At 47.0% G+C, this 13541-nt stretch overlaps 1 protein-coding gene across 5 annotated transcripts in view; it reads left to right on the plus strand.

Annotated features, from left to right (window-relative positions):
* The first annotated feature begins 7931 nt into the window (after nucleotides 1–7931).
* Nucleotides 7932–13541, plus strand: part of LOC123477955 (uncharacterized) — a 55663-nt gene continuing 50053 nt past the window's right edge. For 2 of the 5 annotated variants that reach the window (XM_045182420.3, XM_045182419.2), the window contains exon 1: nucleotides 7932–8250. The gene's annotated coding sequence lies outside the window, so the exon portion shown is untranslated. The remainder of the gene's footprint in view (nucleotides 8251–13541) is intronic. The other 3 variants (XM_045182423.3, XM_045182418.3, XM_045182422.2) reach the window with 2 other exon arrangements.

The following is a 13541-nucleotide window of genomic DNA, read 5'->3' on the forward strand; positions in this document are numbered from 1 at the left end:
GAGGCACAGTGAAGGTTGCTTGGCTCAGCTTGCAGGGCGGGTCTGTGTGGGGGGCACTGTCAGCTGTAAGTGTCCTGGTTCTGCAACCCTCTGCTCCATGCCCAGAGCACGCTTCTTTAGTAACCTCACTTGTGAGGGGGAGGGCGGTGAATATACATTCAGCCCAAGGTGTTACTGTGTTTATACTCAGCTGGAGAACAGAAGGGTAGTTCCTGCTGCTTTAAGCACGGAATGGCTGGGGCGACGCCCTGCATTCAAGTTCAAACACCAAGGCCTGGCGTCTCACAGTACCTCAAATAAAGATAATGAACTTTATTCCCCAGAAGGGGTCTATTGAAGCTGGAAGTCTGTGTTTTCTACCAGGAATTCAAAACCGTAACCAGAATAAATTCCCCTCAGTTGTTTGTTATCCTTAAACTGCTTGCAATGAGCGAATAAGTGAACAGGATACAGAGAGTGGAAAAAAGGTTCCCTGTCAAAGGGACAAGTATGCGGAGTGACAGGGGCTTCCTTTTCTTCGTGTGAAAAAAAAAACCTTGGCCCCTCATTCTGTTGTACCTTCCCAGCCAGTGTTTAAAGCCGTTGTGCTCACAGAATGGTCCCATAATCCCGGCCGCCGGTGTCCTGGAGTCTGTCCTACGGTGGTATGCTCAAGGTCCCTCGGCGCCACTGGAAACTGGCCCACAAGGCCACACAAAGAGCGTGGGCTTTATTTACGCCAAGGGAACAAGCGGTCCCTTCTCTAGGAAGGTTACATCCTTAGGACTGGCATTCGGTCACAGCCGGACAGTCTTCATTACATTGAAACCCGACTCCGGTCCCCCTACGGGGTGACACAGCATTCCAGTCCGCACTCTGCACACGGGCCAGGGCAATTCACGCTTGTGTCACACAGAACACAGCAGCTCCGAGCAACAAACAGCCCCCGAACCCATTCCAAGGACTTGTCCATGGGAGACTGTTTGGCCAGAACCCCAGAATAAAGGGAGGGGCTCCCATTTTAACAGCTCTCCAGTGGCAAGTTTAGGTCAGAAGCGATGGAGGGAGCTTGTCACAAATATCGATCCTAATTAAATCTGTGGACACTTAGTATTAATCAAAGCTAAAAGTGGAGAGATGGTTCGAAAAATGAGGGGATCCCCATAAAGCTCCGTGAAGCCTGACTTTTCATTAGGGGTGAAAAAACAAAGTAGTTTATCCATTGCTATGTAGGAATAAAAACTCTGGATGCCAATTATTTTACTCTCTGAATGCCCTTTGTGGAAAGGGTAAAATTTTTAGAATTTTTCTGGTTCTGCATGACTTGTATTTTTAAGAGCCCACGGCGTACACAAAGGAAGAGAGACAATCCTTAGAGGAAAGCCAGCTGTTCTCCTGAGACCAGGCACCAACTGTCATCACATTGCCCATCCTCAGCCCCAGAACTCCATGCCACAAGGTCATTGCCGGCCAAATGCCATCACGCCCAAAATCCCTGTCTGATGGAAAGATGTCTTTATCTTGGACAATGATGTCCTTCACTGGTGCATAATTGGAAGCTGTAGACTTCTACAGAGGAAAACCATCGTGACAACTTTAGAGCCCCTTGGGGTTTGTTAGAATGAGATTCTGTCCCTGAACAGCTGGCGTCCAGATCACAGCTCCAGCTGCACATACTTGCAACTGGAATTAAGTGGTCGGTTTCTGATTTGGAATTTGCATACACGCCAAGACTTCCTAGGTCTTCTCCCAACACAATACACAAGGCAAGAGAACACTCAAGGAGGCCCTGGCCAGGTAGCTCGGTTGGTTGGAATGTCAGCCCATATACCAAGGTTGAGGGTTCAATCCCCAGTCACAGCACATACCAGAATCAACCAATTAACAGATAAATAAGTGGAGCAACAAATCGACGTCTCTCTCTCTCTCCCTCTCTCTCTCTCTCTCTCTGTCTCTTTCTTTCCCTTCCTTTCTCTCCCTAAAATCAATAAATAAGAGTATATTCTAGGATATCCACATGCAAAAGAATGAAATTGGACCCCTTCCTCACCCACATACGAAAATGAACTCAAAATGGGTCAAAAACCTAAGTGTAAGAGTGAAAGCTAGAAAACTCTTGAAAAGGAACAAGGGTGTAAATCTTAGTGACCTTGGATTAAGCAATAGTTTCTAAAACATTACCCCAAATCACAAGGAAAAGTATACAAGATGGACTTCGAAACTAAAACCTTTGTGCATCAAAGGGCACAACCAAGAAAGTAAAAAGATAACTCACGGGACAGGAGGAAATGTTTGCACACCAAACACGACAAGGGTCTAGTATCCAAAAAGTATGTTTAAAAAAGTCTTGCCACTCAAACATAAAAAGATGAATAACCCAATTTAAACATAGGCAAAGATTTGAGTAGATATTTCTCTAAACAGTATCTACAAATGGTCGATAAGCACATAAAAATGCTCAACATTGAAAACATCTAGATTTCTCAGTAACACAGGTTCTTGGGTGGTCATTGCATCTAACTCTACCTTCTGCATAGGGACCGAAACAGAATCCCTGGGATGCAAGGAGCTCCCCCTCTGCTTGGCTCTTGGAACAGAGGCACTTCCCCGACTGTGTTGGCCAAACTTAGGGAAGAGAGACTCTGTGGCTGAGAGAACTCCAGGAACTGTCCTCTGGATATCCAAGCACCAAACATCTTTGGACCACGGGCAGGGTTGACTCTGACCTTTATATGAATTATTGCTGTAATAGAGAATCCTGAGGCCTCACGTAACAGTGGCATCTCAAATTACGGGAAGGAGACTCTTATTTTTAGCTTATTTCTCTATCTGCTGGAGAGTGTTGCAAAGAGCAGAGGTCTAAGAATAAAGAAGAAGTCTAAGAAGAAGAGTCCACGAGAGTTTGAGCAGGACCCCTCGGCTCCTAGAGCCAGATCGGTACATAATCATCCCACACCTGCATGTCCCACGGTGATAAGCAGGTGTCCTAGGAACAAAGGATTCTGCAGGTGAGATTGGAATGCAATGGGTCAAACAACGTTATATTGGCTTCCGGACGGTACACTATATACCTCCCAGAAGGGCGCACAGTAGGCGAGTCTTTTATGGAGAATCAAATTAAAGTTCCATGGAACACATTTGTACAGAACATTAGAAAGTAAAAGGGAATTTCACCCACTTTTAATGACTTCTAATGAAAAAAAATACACCATCATCACCAGGATCAATTTATCTGAAGATCCTTTCTTACTTTTCGGACTCCTTTCAGCCAAAAATGGACAAACTACAGTAGGACTGACAACTCCCAATCACAATAAAATTTTCCCTGGTGTAATTAAATCACTTAAACCAGGCGTGTCAAACTCATTTTCACTGGGGGCCACATTAGCCTCGCGGTTGCCTTCAAAGGGCCGAAATAATTTTAGGGCTATATCAACGTAACTACTCCTTAACTGTTAAGGAGTTGAAATTACATTCGGCCCTTCGAAGGCAATCGAGAGGCTAATGTGGCCCCCAGTGAAAATGAGTTTGACACCCCTGACTTAAACCGTGCTTTCTTTTTCCTCATCCATCAGTAGAAACAGATCGAAGCACATCAGCACCTTCCTACCCTAACCATACCACTTTCCCAGCAAGCAAAAACAAACACACATACCTTCTGGGTGTCTAACGAACGTAAGTCGAAACCCAACTAATCCACTGCATGTAATAGGTTTACACTGTGCACATGTAAGTGACAGAAGGAGGTGGAACAATGGAAAAAGCGCCAGGATTAGAAACAAGGAAAATAGTGCATCTCGAGGAGATGGGAAGAATTTGCTGAGCTTATAAGTAAGACTTCAAACAAAAGTACATTTACCGAGCACATAGTAGACTCTTCATAAATGAAGAATGAATAAACAACCGAATAAATTAATGAATAAAAGGCCTGGGAGTTTTGTGTCACATGCAAAACAATTGCTTGACTTTTTTCAAAAAGTATGTGCAATGATGTCTGTTGGTCATAGTAGCAGCATTATTTATAGCGTGACAGAGTATATTTTACGTGTATTTTTTTCATTTGCTTTGCACAACAACCCTGTGAAGGAGGACTAGAGGGTATAACTAACCCCATGTGGTAGTATCCTTGTTTTACCAATTCACTGGCTGCTCGGCACCGGGCACTGCACAGGGCTCCCAGGGTGGACAGAATAGCCCTGACCTCTGGCCTCGCGGAGCACAGTCAAATGCGGAAGGCAGATGTCCCACAAAAGAGGAATAGCAAGTCTCAGAAGGTTACCAGGGGCGCAAAGAGGCCTGTGAACAAGGAAACAGAATCCCCAAGGGATTAAGTGGTTTGCACAGGGACAAACGGTGGCTGGTTGGGTTGCAGAAATATAGCAAAGCCCACATGCTCACACTCTGGACAGAACGATGCAGAGCGAGGAAGCAATGACCACAGGCTCTCTTCTCTCGCCAGCCCCAGCATCCTGGGCACAGTGTTTAAAGTGAGATGTTGACAGATGAGGAGCTGCAGCCTGAGTGGTTGCAAGCCGTGTCTTTCAGGGAGCAGGCAGAAAACGGGGTCTTTTTAGTCTAAAAGGAATAGTGCAATGAGTGCCAGGACATGTTCGAGGCATTCAACTAATTAAAGGATTATCACGTGACAGACGGAGCTGCTTTCAGACTGAGGAGCTGAAGAGCACAGGGTCGATCCAGGGGCCCTGAAAGGCAGACGCGTTCCAGGTTCCAGGTTCTCTCCAGTTTCCAATGAGAGTGCTCGGGCGGCAGAGAGAGAAGACAGAATCCCTAGGGGGCCATCCCTACACGCACTTGGGGAGACTCCAGCGTGTTGTCGTTCAAGGTATGAACTCTGAGTCAGGCCGACGTGATTCAAAACAAGCCCCCTGCCATGACCACCACCATTTCTTCACTGAGTTTCCTTGGATAAATTCCTTAATCTCTCTGAGTGCCAGCTTCCTTATCTGCAATGGTTGATAATAGCAGTACCTGTCTCAGAAATGGGTCACGGGATTCGGTAAGGAAACCTGCCTCATTCAGTGCAGCCATGGGTAAATACCAATTAAATGGTCGAATGTCCACCTAATGTGTGGATTCTGAATGACCCAAGGACTCAATAAGCAGTGCTAGGAGAAGCAGCCAGGGCAGGAGCCTGACAAGAACACCCCCTCACCCGCAGGTCTGAGAAGGAGCTGAGTGCCTGCACTACTGATCCTAGTGAGGTGTGCAAATAGACGGCGTCTCTGTGAGCAAGCTCAACTCCTGCGCTGGGGAGAGCTGGCACCAAAGGTTCTCAAAAATCCTTTCCAGTTCTTAAATTCCATGAGGACAAGAATTGTCAAATGGTTCAATTGTACAAGTCAGGAAATTTCTTTTCCTTCGGGGCAGCAAGAAAGGTCAAAGAACTGGAATCATGAAGCTGTTTCATTCTAGAGAGGAAACGAGAAGTCCTTCTCCCGATCCGAACCCAGCTTGTTATTTACAAAAGCATAAAAGGTGCCTTGTTTTTGTACCTTTCTCTAAAAGAACATGGGAAACTATCTCTAAAATTCCCAGAATGCACAAATGAGATTTCTTTTGTCTGCGCTTTTTTCCCAAGCCTTCCCAAAGAAATACAACCAAAAGCCGTATGAATCTTCAGGATTTGAATTACGGTCTTTTACAATATTTGGTCGTCTTCCAGTTCTGCGTTGGTGTGAAAAACAGAAACCCTTTGTGTGGACCGAGATGTGGACATAAGTTTTCAGATTGCGCCACCTTCTGGTCAAGTGCGGAAACGAACGCGGCAGAGTCCTCGCTGTTAGGGCAGCCTAAGTCCGTGCCCCGTCTTTCTCCCCAGAATTTAATCCGGGTCCCTTGGGAGCTGACAGCTTGAAATGCACTGCAATTAAACTACCGAACAGTTTCAAAAGTTCAGCCCTTACTTATTTGGAAGCACATATTCCTACCAAAGCGCGGTGACTCATATGCTCTCTGGAAAGGGGACGTGAATGAGGACCTTTTCTAACAGTTCTGAGCTGCCAATGCTGTCAGATGGATACGCCGTTTGGGGTTTTTTCGTTGTTGTCTCAACACACTCAGAACCACTTCCGTGGCTCTGATAAAGAGAGATGGGGAGAGGAAGAGAGCGAACCAGGCTCTGGCACCCCCGATCTACTTCCTACGACTGAAGGTTGAGCAAGGATGTGAAGGAGACATTCTAGGCAAACCCTGCTGTTTATCACCATGAGTTCTGGGCCCAGAACCCTGGGTGGAACGCTTTCTGCTTATAAGCCACCAGGACCCCGTTTACGCCTGCGCTCTGAGCCGGCAGACAGAAGATGGAGTGGCCTCCTCGGATCCACATCTAAATCTAAGCCAATATCTGGATGGAAAGAAGAAGCAAAGGAAAAAGAACCCAGGTTAAAGGGTCTCCAAAATAACAACATTTCTTCCTGGAGCTTGAAAATGCGAGATTAACTCAACCATTCAAGCCTTCTCAGGGTGGAATAGAGGTGAAAGGAGGGTCAGGGTTACCCAGGAGGGAGACACACCCCTGTCCACCCTGAGCTTCCTGAAAGACCAAAACCTTAAGGAGACAAGCCCAAGGCTCTGCATCCCAAGCGAAGGGTTCCAATCCCCGGCCTGTCTCATCTGCAGCTTCAGTCCGTCTCTGGAACCCTGGGTGCCCATAAACGGCCTCTAGTCAGTGGCCCTCTCTTTTTATGTTTATTTTCTATTGAATTTATTGCGGTGAGTTGGTTAATAACATTGTACAGGCGTCAGGTGTACAATTCTACAATACATCTCTGTATATTGTACTGTGTGTTCACTACCCCAAGTTGTCTCTGTCCATCACCGTTTATCCCCCTTCACCCTCCTCTATGCCCCCACCCCCTTTCAGTGTCCCTCTTGATAAAAGAGTGAAGGAGAGCAGCATGCTGGAATGGTCTCCCTTCTTTCCTGGGACGGGCAGCTCTTACCAGGACAGAATTCGCCGGCACGTACCGCGTCCGACCTCCGCCAGCCTTGCGGTGCACACTGACAGCTGATGCTGCCCAAAGGCGGCACCTTGCCGGCTGCCGAAACACAGCGACTGGCGGTCCAGTCCAAGGAGAAACACAGGCTTCCAAACTGACTAAGGCTTTTTGAGGAAAACGTACATTTTCAAAAATAATGGGAAAAATAGCAGTCTGAATTGTTTATTCTCTATGAAACACATCAAAGATGGCTTTAAAAAGAAGCATGATGTGAAGACATAATCATACATAGGGTTAAATATGCACCTGATTTGTGCGCCTTTGGACGGGGTCCATGGACTGCTTCACAAAGTTGTATATGAAAACCGCAGTTTGCAGTTTTCTTTTTTTCTGGAATGGGTAACTACCAGGAACACTTGGTCTTAAGGAACAGGTTGAAGTAATACTGCATTTCCCCAAGAATGTTCCTTGGGACCCTGGTCCCTCCTGATGCTCAGGAAAAAATAGATGTCTGAACTCACACAAGTGGATGAAACAGTTACATCTGCCTTTGAGGAGATTCATAACGTACATGAACTTATGAGGAATCTGAGGCATTTGCCCTGGCTGGTGTAGCTCAGTGGATTGAGTGCAGGCCTGTGAAGCAAAGGGCCGCATGTTCGATTCCCAGTCAGGGCACATGCCTGGGTTGCAGACCAGCTCCCCAGTAGAGGGCATGCCAGAGGCAAACACACATTGATGTTTCTCTCCCTCTCTTTCTCCTTCCCTTCCCCTTTCTCTAGAAAGAAATAAATAAAATCTTAAAAAAAGAATCTGAGACATTTGATCAAAGCACAGGAACATTTTTTAACAAATTGAATGTGCTTCAATCCACACTTTCACACTTCATTGGCTGACGAGTACTCACGTAGAGGAACACCTAACGGGATCTCCAGGGACCAGCGCCCTAGGGAACAGATCGAAGGAAACTTGGCTCGTCAACAAACAGGTGTGTGAGATTTCTGTTGTTGTTGATTTCCCCCAACCAGAAGAGACAGACGGGCCTCCATACGGGGATGGTGCATGGTTGCTAAGTGATGGAGAAACAACACTGTGGCTTGAGCACAGAGAGGAGAGACTGAACCGATAGGGCCTGGAGTTGCTGAGGGCCCATCTATATCATCTCGTTAAGCCTGGCCGGTAATAACGATCTGACTTCCAGGAAATGACAGCGTGGCTTGTAGTTATGACAACAGCAACAACAAAATCATCTTCCCCATAAGCCACTTAGGCAGTGATCCACCAACTGTTCTCTGAGGAGCTGGCTTCTAATGTGAGTACTGGAATATGCTGCCTCTTCTAAACCTTGTGGAATTCTTGCTGTATGTATCACTTTGCAAAAACGATTAGATCTCTGTTTATTCTCTGTAAAATGAGACTGCAAGGACTGGGGTAGTGTGTAAAGGCCCCTCCAGCCTTAACAGTTCCTAACACTCCCAAACAGCGGAAAAGGAAATCCATCACATTCCCCTTTTGGCTGCCTCTCTAGAGTGTTAAATTTGTAAGGAAACTCTTTGTGTGTTTTCCATAGCAAACAGAACTACTCTTTATTTCTGGGTTGCTGTCCCAGGGCGCTGGTGTCGAGGCTTGTGGGGGAGGAGGAGGAGGAGGAAGCGTGTACCGTAATTGTCCGGGGAGCTGCAGATGGCTTTCTCTGGCGGCAGCGTGCTGAGGTTAAGCAAACCTCCCTGGAGAGATGCGATTTGCTTTGCTTCCCAAGAGTAGTAAATCACAGACTGGCCACAATTCCCCTTCCACCTGACCTTCGTCTCCCACAGAGAATTTCTCCGCCAGGATTCGGTTCCCTTTATGAGGCTTTGTCCACGATAATGACCTAAGTCCCAGGGGGAAAGGGACGAAGCACCATGCCCTGAAAATCTGCTGTCTTCACTCTGGGTTTCTCATACACTTACAATCTCTAAAAGCCATCAGTGGCCCATGTGGAGACTTGTCATATGTGGCTAGGGGACAGGAGAAAATAAAAGGGCCAAGTTCAAAGACTTGGACTCCCTATCAAGAAAACGCATTAGCATCTATAACTCTGTTAGTCTTGTAAGACTGTGTATTTAAGGCACTTGTGGACATCTCCAAAGATGTCCCTGCCAACCTGATGGAGGCCCCACCTGTCTCCAGGGACGTATACCACAGATGTTCTAAAGGGTAGATATGCTGGCTCACCTGACCACGCCCTTGCAATTCTTGCCATCACTTGTCTCCCTCTGGTTCCGTCCTGTGATTACGGTGAAGAGAAAGCCTCCAAGGAGTTAGACCCGAGTCGGTTGCTGTGCTTGGGGGCAAAGTTTGTTTTTCTCTTTAGAATCCTGAAGAAACCCCAGCATGGGAATGCTGAGGGGGTGCTCTGGGACAGGATCTCCCAAAGTAAATTGGCCCCTTCATTCTCCCTGGAATTTCGATTCTCCCAGAATTCCAGAAGGCTCTATCTCACCCCCTGAGCTCTAAGCGCAGAAACCTGCAAAGTTCCTTTTCATCGGGGTGTGTACACGTACCCCTTTGTGGGCACTGCGTATGGGGCAGGCACCCTAAAAGAACAAAACTCTTGTCCGCCGCAATATCAATCATTCCTTCTTCCCATTGGACGTCTGTGATCGCTATGCAGCCCAGAAGTTCTTCTTAACTTCTGCCCTCCTTGGATTCCGCTACTTCGCCTTATCGATGTGTTTGAAACGTGAAAAGCATTTTCAGTGGGGACAAACAGTGCCCTCCACGGGCCATCTCAATCTCGGGCTTCTGTAGGCAATCATTAACAAGCACGCGCTTTTTTCCAAAGGACTATTCATTCTTCTTCTCCTTAAGGTTAGTACGGCCAGTGACAAGCTTGGTAACTAGAATAACTTCTGCTCAAGTATAAAAGGAGAGAGGGTGTCAGGAAAAAAATGTAAACAAAGCCTGACAAATAGAGAAAAGCCCAAAACAGAGCTAAAGAAGGGATTTGAGGGCAAAGGCGTGTGGAACCCTCAGGTGTGAAATGAGAGACAGACACACACGTCCGTGCCCCGAGCCTCCGACGGTCCATCTGGGCCTCTGCTCGGGCCTGACTGCGGCTGTGCTAACTACTGCAGCCGTCAAATACACCATTGCGTTTTAAAGTTTTATTCATCCTTTAAAACATGTCACGTAACTGTTAATGGGAATATGTGGTACACTTATCCTTTCTAGATGGATAAAGTCAAAGGATCTACTCTGTACTTGTAGAGACTGAATGTGTGTGTCCTCCTAAAATTCGTCTGTTAACTCCTAATGCCCAACAGGAAGGCAGTAGCGGGTGGGAGCTTCCAGAGATGATTCGGTCACCAGAGTGGAGCCTGCACGCCTGGGTCAGTGCCCTTCTGAGGGAGACCCCAGCGAGCACCCTTGCCCCTTCTGCCCTGTGAGGAGACACAGCAAGAAGATGATGATCTGTGAATTTGGGGGCGGGGCCTCTCCAGAGGCTGAATGGGCTGATGCCTTGGTCTTGGATTTCTCAGCCTCCAGACCATGAGAAATAAACTTCTGGTGTTTATAAGCTGCCCGGTCTGTGGAATTCTGCGATAGCAGACTCAGTGGTCTAGGGCAGAAGTATCTCAGTATCGGACACAAAGGGAAGCCCTAAACCAAGCACTGTTTACACAGCAGCATCAGTTCAAATCACAAGCACATGAATCATCAGCACACTTTTTCCAATTGCCATCCTGGCTAGTCTTTCATACAGGAAGGCATAGGTTCAGGAATCTTTGATTTCCATGACATCTGGGGGGGTGCATTAGTAATAATGCAAACACATTCGTTACTACGGGCAGTCCAAAAAGCTTTGACAGCCATGGCTCTAAACTCAAACCTATTAAATGGCATCAAATATCATCATCCTGGAAACCTGGGAGAATTTTAAATAGCAGATCATCAAAATTCTCGTCAACTATATGACAATTCTACACGCGTGAAAAAAAGTAATGCACAGTTAAGGTTCAGGAAATACTGAAATATCTAGTATACTGATTTGCTGGGCTGCCAGAACAGAGCACCATGGGCTGGGTGGCACAACGGAAGTTTATCTGCTCACAGTTCTGGATGTCAGGAATCCAAGACCAAGGTGTGGGGGCAGAGTGAGTGTACTCTCGGACCCGTTTACTGGACTGGGAGGTCTCTCCGTGTGTCTTCTCCTCTCCTCCTCTTTTTATAAGGACGCCAGTTATGTTAAATTAGGCCCCACCCTAGTGACCTCATTTTAATTTAATCACCTCTTTCAAGATCTTATCTCCGAGTACAGTCACACGGTGGCGTCTGGGTTTGGACTTCAGCGTAGGAATGTGACGGGGACCAACTAAGTGGCTATTGTGCCTCACCCGGCCGGTTCAAGGCCTTAAGAGCAGAAACCGAGGTTTCCTGGAGATGGAGAAGCGTTGCCTCAAGATGGTCACATCTACTCCTGCCTGAATTTGCAGTTTGGAACTAGTCAGGTGCCACAACCTCATGAGCCAATTCCTTAAAACGAATCTCTTGATAGTATGCCTATATACCCTGTTGGTTCTGTTTCTCTGGAGAACCCTGACCGATGCACTACCTTTTGCTAAAAGCAATTCAGGATGTCACAGGGGTATTCCCGGCCTTACTGTATTGCTTCTTGCAAAAGGAAACCAGCTCCATTCATTCCATCTCAGAGCTGCAAATCAGCCAAGTGGGGTCTGCAGCACTCACACTGAACTCCAGGTGGCGTTCGTGCTCTATTCAAAAAAGGCTTCCCGATGCAGGCCCCGCCTCACTGGCTTTTTCACTCGGACTTCAAGACATCCCAGTGACTCAGCAGTGCCAAGGAGGAAGCGTAAAATTTGGACAAAGGATACTGCCAACATGCCCAATGCACACAAGCTCGACGTCACAAAAATCACTTTTTGATGTGTCCTTTCTTGGAAGTCCTGTGTCTTTGGTAGGATTTAGCATGCTGTGACCAAATAGTCACTTGAACAGTCTCAAAAAGCCCCCAATAAATAGGAACACCCTTGGGCTAATAGAAAAAGGGGCACCATTGTGGTTGAAGGTTGTCTGGCCAATGTGTCTTGCTTCTGTCTGCGACCTAAAAGAGGTCACCTGCTCATTGTTCTAGGTTTTCTTTCTTTTCAAGTTTCCAGGGTTGGCTGACTTAGGGAGGGGTGCACACAGGGCATGACTCAACAGGACCCCAGGAGGGCAGCTACCCACACTCCTGGCAGAACAGACTCTCGCTGTGCCTATGCCACAAACCCCTCTATTAACCCTGCTCGTGGTCGAGGCCCTGCCCTGTCATTAGGCAGTGTACCTGACCACGGGCTCAAATCATTTGAACGGCATGGGCTTGTTGGGTCCTTGTAATATTTTGTAAGAAAATTGGAGAAGCTCTGACTTTTTGAATTTCTACTTTGTTCATGGAAGCAGAGCCAGCTATGCTGAGTGACCCCGCGAAGGTCACCCAGCAACTGCGAATCAGAATCAGGGGCACTTGGCCTTCAGTCAGGGGTGCCGGCCCCTCTGAATCTCTGCCACAAAAGCTCTCCCTCCTGACCCTGCCCCCCCACCAACCGTCATCCTTTCCTTGTACGTAGGCATTTGTTTGGCTCTTTTGTAGGGTATGCACATTCACGTAAGGACACAAATCCATGTCTGTGTTTAGGCAGCTTTAGCCCATGGTGTTATGTGGCTGGTATAACCCAAAGTGAGAAGAAGCATCACCTGCCTTTTACGTTAGAAACTGACTTTTAAAATATACACAGTCTCCTTCTTCGAGATACATATTTCAGGACAGCAGATGAGAAGCACTGAGAAATCCTGTAGAAAACAGTTTACGTCTATTTAACCACATATTTTTCAAACTTACTAGAATGTACATGAGTTTTCCCCATGGGAGCCCCTGGAATATCATTTGGAAATGCTGAGTAAAACTATCATCTCTTTGTGGGATGGGGTTGGGTGTGTAGGCGATGACCGCCGCTTGCTATGCTGAGAAATTCCGGAATTTACAGCGTTAGTCTTAGAGCGAGTTGGATTTTTGTGGTCTCCCAGGGCATCCCAAAGGTTGGCAAAAGCTAAGTCTCGTGGCAGTTTCCCAAGCCTGAGATTACAGCACAGAGAGTAGATTGAATAGTAGCTTCTCCCACTCTGAAGGGCCCCTTCCATCCCTCCCAAATCACACAGGCATCTCCACCCAAGGCCACCCTGGGGCCCCTCCAGCTGTCCCATCTGTGGCATCAGGGGGGCCTCCCATTCTCAGTCCCTTGGACATGTTCTTCAGCCACCTTCAGTCCTTTGAAAGACAAATTGAAAGTCAACTTGATTACTGGGATACTCCTAAAAACTGCTCAGTTCTTCATTGCTCTCCAAACCAAAGCCATAACCCTGGGGCAGTAATTCACTTATATAAAATGGTAAATTCTCTCCCAGCAATCCACCCTTCAATCCTTCCATTTGTCCCAAAGAGTGGGCAGCATTGCACCACAGCTAGAGTTTCTGTACCACCCTGGGGGTCTTTCATAATCATGGGAGCTAGCTAGAGTCACATACTTAGTTTGAAGTCTTCTGGCGGGCCAAAGACCTTAC

The sequence above is a fragment of the Desmodus rotundus genome, chromosome 9 (assembly GCF_022682495.2).
Source record: "Desmodus rotundus isolate HL8 chromosome 9, HLdesRot8A.1, whole genome shotgun sequence".
Lineage (NCBI taxonomy): Eukaryota > Metazoa > Chordata > Mammalia > Chiroptera > Phyllostomidae > Desmodus > Desmodus rotundus.